General features: G+C 46.0%; 1 non-coding gene across 1 annotated transcript; it reads left to right on the top strand.

Annotated features, from left to right (window-relative positions):
• The first annotated feature begins 1,378 nt into the window (after nt 1-1,378).
• On the top strand, nt 1,379-1,561 carry LOC144099650 (U2 spliceosomal RNA). The gene has a single exon (XR_013307462.1). It is a non-coding gene; the product is annotated as a U2 spliceosomal RNA (small nuclear RNA).
• Nucleotides 1,562-6,593: the final 5,032 nt, after the last annotated feature.

Genomic DNA, 6,593 nt, shown 5'->3' with positions numbered 1-6,593 from the left:
TGATTATGATGGCGGGCAATGCTAGAATATTCTTCATTGATTCTATGCATTAAATGTTTCTCTCTTTCTGTCTCTCTCTCTCTCTCTAATTCTATAAATAGTAAAATGTTCCTTTATTAGGCAGCTTCGGTTAAAATAGTCTTTATATATAATGAAGAAATGCGTTTCGAGTTCTGTTAAAATGGAAGTCCCATTGCCTTCATCCTTTTTTTATAAACGGTAGTATATTTTTTCTTGTTCAAGTTCAACAGACGAGGAATCGCCTTTCTAGTACGCTTGATTTTTGCTCACAAGACAGTCGACATCTAGCGGAGGTGAGGGTACCACACAGGTCACGTCAAGGCAGCCCGGACGACTACACGATATTATGCCTACTTAAATGCAAGTAACCTTTATCAATGCCCCACATCCACTATAGCACACTGGCTGTCTGATACAGCACACTAAGTAGCTACAAAGAAGCGGGGGGGACCGATGATGGTACGAGGTGCCGAGAAAGCAGAAAAACCAAGAATGTAAAATATAGAAAGTGAGAAGGAGAAAAAGGAGTTCTCTCGACATGTGGAACGAGGAGCACCGCACCCGCATTAGTGTCATGTCGCCCAGAAAGAGGGCCTTAGGGTTGGAATGGGTGTAAACTCCCCCTAGTCCTCCTCACCTCTTTCAGTGAAGCACGCTCCAGCCCCCCGACAAGAACCTCGTAGTACGTACACAGATTGTAGCTCGGGACTCTTTCCGGCTTCCCTTAAGACTAGGGAAGGCCGACAAGACTACTTTAAGAAAAAACAAATTCTTGTTTTTCTTGCTTTTTACCCTCCTTTTGGCGCTTGTTCTTATTTTGTAGCTTCTTTTCTTTCTGTTTGCGAAAACCACATTAGCACGGTTGACCTTAAGTCGAGATCTTGACTGCCTTCTCTGGTCGATGCCCTTGAAAAGGGAAATGAAGACATTCAAATATGGAAGAAATAGTATTCATCCCAATCATTCATCCACTGTGGCTGGCGATTTGAAGGCGCTTTTTCTTTTTGCTTTTTTAATAGTTCTCGCCAAATTTCATTCTTTTCAGCAGCCTATAGAACTTGTAGAAAATGAAACAATCTCAACCAGAGAAATAACAATTATATATTTAGAAAATGTTCCTATTGACCGTCAGCAGTTTTATTCGTGAAGTGACAGTCTAGAAAATGCTAGGCAAGGCACTGATTTAAGTTAGAGAAGAACGAGAAGGTACTTTTACGAAGCGCTGTACCTCAATGTGCGGCAGTGTGTTTCAGAGCTACCTGGCCTATTCAATTTCACTTTCTCTGCCTATAATACGTCTTGAGCTCCTCGTCTGGGCAAATTCCATGAAATAACATCCCGCAATCGCGGAGAACCTGTCTCCTAGAGAAACACCATTATATGTGATATCTGATGCCTGATTTAATATCTTATACGGGTTTCATTTGGAATCAAGATATTACATTTATTTTTGGAAATATGGCGGAGTGCTCGAAGCTTGCTTCACCTCCGCCACAGGTTGGCCCGGTATCACACTGCCTCCGGGATCGGCCTGGGACATTACAGTGCGCGTCTTTTCTATCCTAACTTTGTATCCTATCTTTGAACTCTCCTAATTTCAGCACGTGGCAGCGATTGGGGCTTAGCATGAGCCAGTGGGCAGGCCTGTGCACTTTCCTTTTCATTCGTCCTGACAGCAACTGCAGCCGCAGGAGCAGCACCATTAGAAGTCAATTTAGCTTTACGGCTCCTAATTTGGGGGATTAATCTAACGCCCGCGCGAATCGGGCGGCGCGGCTGGGTGACGTGCTTAATAACAAGACCGTTGCTGCAGTGTTTATACATTTTGTATGAAAAACATATAACGTGGGGTCGAGAGACCAGCGCCTGAATATGCATGGCGTATATTGTAATCGGTATATGGCAGTAACTTCGCATCTTGCTGGCCATTAAATCGGCACCCGCGTATCAGATGGCGTCACTTTGAATGAAATGGTACTTGCTGCTTGGAAGCCCATGTCACGGGTAGGAAACTTTCATACATATCCCAATCTAGCCAACACCAACTCCAGCGCCAATTCCTCTCATAGCGGCAGCAGTGAAGCCAACTGGAGTGTCGTATCGTCATCATGACAACAATATCCAGCAGAAAAAACTTCACCCCCAAGCACGGATCGAACCACCGCCAGGAAAACCAGAACAGCTTCGTATCCCGATTCGTCGAACTGTTCGGCCACTGCCGCTGCCTACCCAGCTACGTGCGTGCGCAGGAGTGTGTCACCTTCAGGCATCAGTTCTCTTTTAGTTGCGAGCTGCGCTGAAGTAGTAAAACCTAGAACTAACTGGGCTTTCCTACGCCTTGCACGCATTGTGTACCCTACCACACTTACACAGAGGAAAAGGGCTTAGTTAGATCATCATCGCCGCCTTGGTAATTTTTCATCTTTTTGATCTGCGCTTGAAGAGAAAGACCGAAAAAATTGAATTACGCTATTTTTTTTTCCTTCGAGTGTCACCTCTTAATTAAGATGCCTTGCGCTGGATGAGATCTTCCGCGCATGAAGGACTCACAGAACCTATCGGTCAGGCAAAGGGAAGGACGACTGGTGCTCCCACGAGACCCCTGTGGGGTGGAGGATGGGCAGTTGGGGTGGAGGGGCTGAGAAGGCGGGGCTAAGGCGGGGGATCCTCGTGAATTCCCAGGCCGTACGGCAGACCCTGTGAAAAAAAAGTGAGAAAATTTAATGTGAAGTTAACAGAACAACTGTTTTTATTTCTGATCTGACTGTTACCTGTATAAGGCTCGCTGCCATTATGCCCCAGCAATAAAAGGAGAGAAGAAATTAGATTATTTTTAAAGTCTTCGAAAGCAGCAGACCTGTTAAAAGTCAAATAACTTAATGGTGAAGTTGAAATAGCGACGCATGATGAACAAACAGCCTTTTCCCCCCGTTTTGGCCGCGGCTGACCGCTTCCTTTTTACTGAGCTGCCTCAGATGGAGCGAAAATAACGATGACAGAAAAATAATTAAGCGGCGACTAATCGCAAGAAGAAAGACGTAATAGCGAGACATCACTTCCAAAAAGTTCCAACGTTTGTCCACTCGTTCGCCCAGCTCCAAACCAGTAATAAATGCAGAACCGAACGTTTACATAGCAGCGTGTAAACTCCAACGGAGGCTTCTCGTCGTAGGTAGCTTACAAATATGACTTTTGGCAAACCCGCGGTGAATATGTATGCAGATAGCACTTGTTTGCATAAAACCAGTCCATTGCTTCCTCTCTATTCGTAGCTGGGCCGAACAACTCACAGAAACAATTCATGTATACGTGTTATAAGCTATGTACACGCACCGACAACGACAGAAGGGAGATACGGGTGTTGCGGGAGAAATACAGAGACCCCGGGAGCCTTATCACACCTGTTATAGAACGCCAATGAGGTGTGTACATTTTTTGAAGAAAATGAGTGCACATTTGTTTCTTGTTAGGGCTATCTTTTTTATTGTAGCCACACTCAGTATGCTGTCTTTCAGGGCTTTTATAGGGGATCAATATTGGAAATAATATAGGCATCAGAAGCATGAAAATCTGTGGAAAAACATTCATGGCTTTTGTGTCGCTGGTAGAACTGATGATCAGCTCCGACCAAACCACTTATGGTATTCGCAATTGATTGCTTCACTTGCTCTGAATGCTGCTGCCACGCGTAAGCCTTTGATGACTGTGTTTACGTTTTGGGAGGGGGAAGGGATGGGAGGGAACAACCAATTTTACCCGCAGCGGTAGCTCCGTGGTTAGCGCGCTCGGCTACTGATCCGGAGTTCCCGGGTTCGAACCCGACCGTGGCGGCTGCGTTTTTATGGAGGAAAAACGCTAAGGCGCCCGTGTGCAGTGCGATGTCAGTGCACGTTAAAGATCCCCGGGTGGTTGAAATTACTCCGGAGCCCTCCACTACGGGACCTCTTTCTTCCTTTCTTCTATTAGTCCCTTCCTTATCCCTTCCCTTACGTCGCGGTTCAGGTCTCAACCGAAAGGTGAGACAGATACTGCGCCATTTCCTTTCTCCAAAAACAATTTTTTTATTTTTCAGGTTTACAGCGCGTGCCTTATGACGTGAGGAATGTGATGGCATGGGCTTGAACATCCTGGCATTTTAGAAAGGCAGATTCGGCGCGTCGTTTCTGCCGTTATCGCTTTCTTCTTCTTCTTGTTCACCCCAGTAAATATGGCACATACGTTATCGCTTTAATTGCTGTGAAGGTTCGATCTTTGCTTCGGCCTTTCCGCTGCATGCAGACATGCCTCGCCTAGCGCTAATTTGGTCGTCATCAAACGAGACGACGAATTTAGCGCGATGCCAGGCTAGCTATATGCGCAGGTTGGTCACGTGATCACATCCCGACGTCGATCACGTGGCCACGTCATATAAATAATCGAATCATAACATTCTTCCAGCGGAAACTGTATTTTCAGGACGACGACGATTGCTCTTACGCGGAGAGAAAGTGTTTGCTTGAGCAGCTAGCGCTTCTAAAAGACATCGTTGCATAAGGGGTGCTATCTATGCATACGCGGTGAAAACTAAATAACGTGAAAAGTGAACTGGTGCACTTCGCAACGAGGAGCGAGGAGAAGATAGTGAATGACTCGGGGAAAAATGAAATGGGGAGAAGGAAAGGAAGGAAAGAAGAGTGCGCAAACGGCAACGGGCAGCAGCACTCAGTCGAACAGGAAGAGGCGTTCCGGGCACCTTGTTTAAATTCACTTCCTTCCGGAGCAGGACACCGCTTCCCGTCACGTGCTGGACGCTTTTGCCCTTTTCTTCCGGGCTTAACTGCGCCGTTTCTTCCTGAATCCCCCTTCGCCTTCATTACGACGTCCGCTATCTAGCCGACTATCGCGCTCGTACGTATTTAACACCCCTGTCCCACCTTTCCTCCCCCTCTCCTTATTCCCAAAGCTCCCCTTAGCGCAATGTCCAGGCGCCGTAGTCGCTTCGCAGGACCGGCGGTAAGTAGCGGCGCGTTTCCGCAATACAGGAAGTTGAGAAGCGTACCGGAAGAACAGGGTTCCCATTCGTCCATAAGGACGACGTTTCACTAGCAGGAAGGAGCCGGATACGCGAGGCAACCGCGCAAGTGTGAAAGTGTTGGGCAAACTCCAGCCCGTGCACATTTTACAGCGCCCTATGCTACCCAAGTTTAAAGGGAAGAAACAATTTACAGTTTTTTTTGCGTAGTTCGGCCAAATGCGAATTTGATACAATAGCACTTCGGTTTTCAGTTCGGTTTCGGTGTTCAGGTTCATTTTTACGGATGGAAGTTGTTCGGATAGGGATAATAGGTTAATGCCTATATATGCAGAATTGGCCATTCTCTGCATTCATAGATCCATGGGAGACTTTGTACCTCTCCTGACGCTGGGATTCAGCAGTTAAGCTATGCGCCACTGCCCTGCGATGGCAGGTGCTACTATCGGTGGAGGTTGTAGCTCTTGCCGAGCAAGCTCTGGCGAACAACCATTAAGTGAACTGCCACCTGCCGCGGTGGGAAGTTTGCTCATCATCCGATAAGCAGGTTGCTATATGCAGGCCGTTTCAGCCAAGACTTTCCACATTTTGTTATACACTGTTTTTTAGTTAGAAGAGCTTTTTTCGACATAGTATTGTCAGCGGTGTAGTACATCAGAGTACAGCTACGACGTGCTAACTAGCAGACTGGTTAACTAATAATAATAGTTAACTTTTTAACTATTGCCGTTGGGCTCATAACCATTCAAAGGCATGCATTGCACCGTAAGTAATATCCATATCAGTTTTTATAGAAGTGCGTAAACGCGGTGACACTCTGTGTTGTGGCCCAACAAATTATGGCTATTTGTACGAGTTACGGCCGCTGGAGAGTTTGTTTTAAGTATTAGCAAGCTTCTCGAAAGCGTATGTATTTTGTGCGAATTTCTGTGGAAAATCCCTGCAGAGATTGCGGCAGAAAAACATGGCAGCCATACTTCACACAAACGAAGATGCTAAGCAGACACAACAATCAGCCAACTCGTGAAGTTCTTTAAGCTGCAGAAATCAATAGGGTAAGGGAAGCACATGACAGCAGATAATGTAGAAGCTTGGGCAAGTTGGTGTGATATTGTTTTTCAGCAGCGCAAGATACAGGACAAGTGTCTGTGTACTTGTCTCGTCCTTTGCCCCTTGCGCTGCGGAAAAAAAAAAATGTCAGCAGCCTCTCTGCGGCAATCAGAGAAAATGAACTGAGGTTTTTAGCAATAATTAAATGACGGTGCTGTCGTCGGCATCAACAGTTGTAGTATGAATCGCCTCGCGTGATCGTTGATGTTTTTTCGTTGTTGGTTGAGCCCGTCATATATTTCCTCGGGCCAAGCAATAGAGTTCAGTTGCAAGTAAGCGCTTGCCCTTGTCTATCTTATTTCGTCCATGTTTCAAGTCGCGATTATTACTCAACGTTTTTTGCATGCCTTCAGTCATTTGTGCAATATTATAATAACCCAGCTCAAACGCTGAAGTAATCGGTTTTCTGTTAGAACTTGACACAAGATGCTACGTATGTGGGTGGATCCGC

The sequence above is a fragment of the Amblyomma americanum genome, chromosome 7 (assembly GCF_052857255.1).
Source record: "Amblyomma americanum isolate KBUSLIRL-KWMA chromosome 7, ASM5285725v1, whole genome shotgun sequence".
NCBI lineage: Eukaryota > Metazoa > Arthropoda > Arachnida > Ixodida > Ixodidae > Amblyomma > Amblyomma americanum.
Note: the sequence above shows the minus strand (reverse complement) of the source record. Positions and strands in the feature narration are given on the sequence as shown.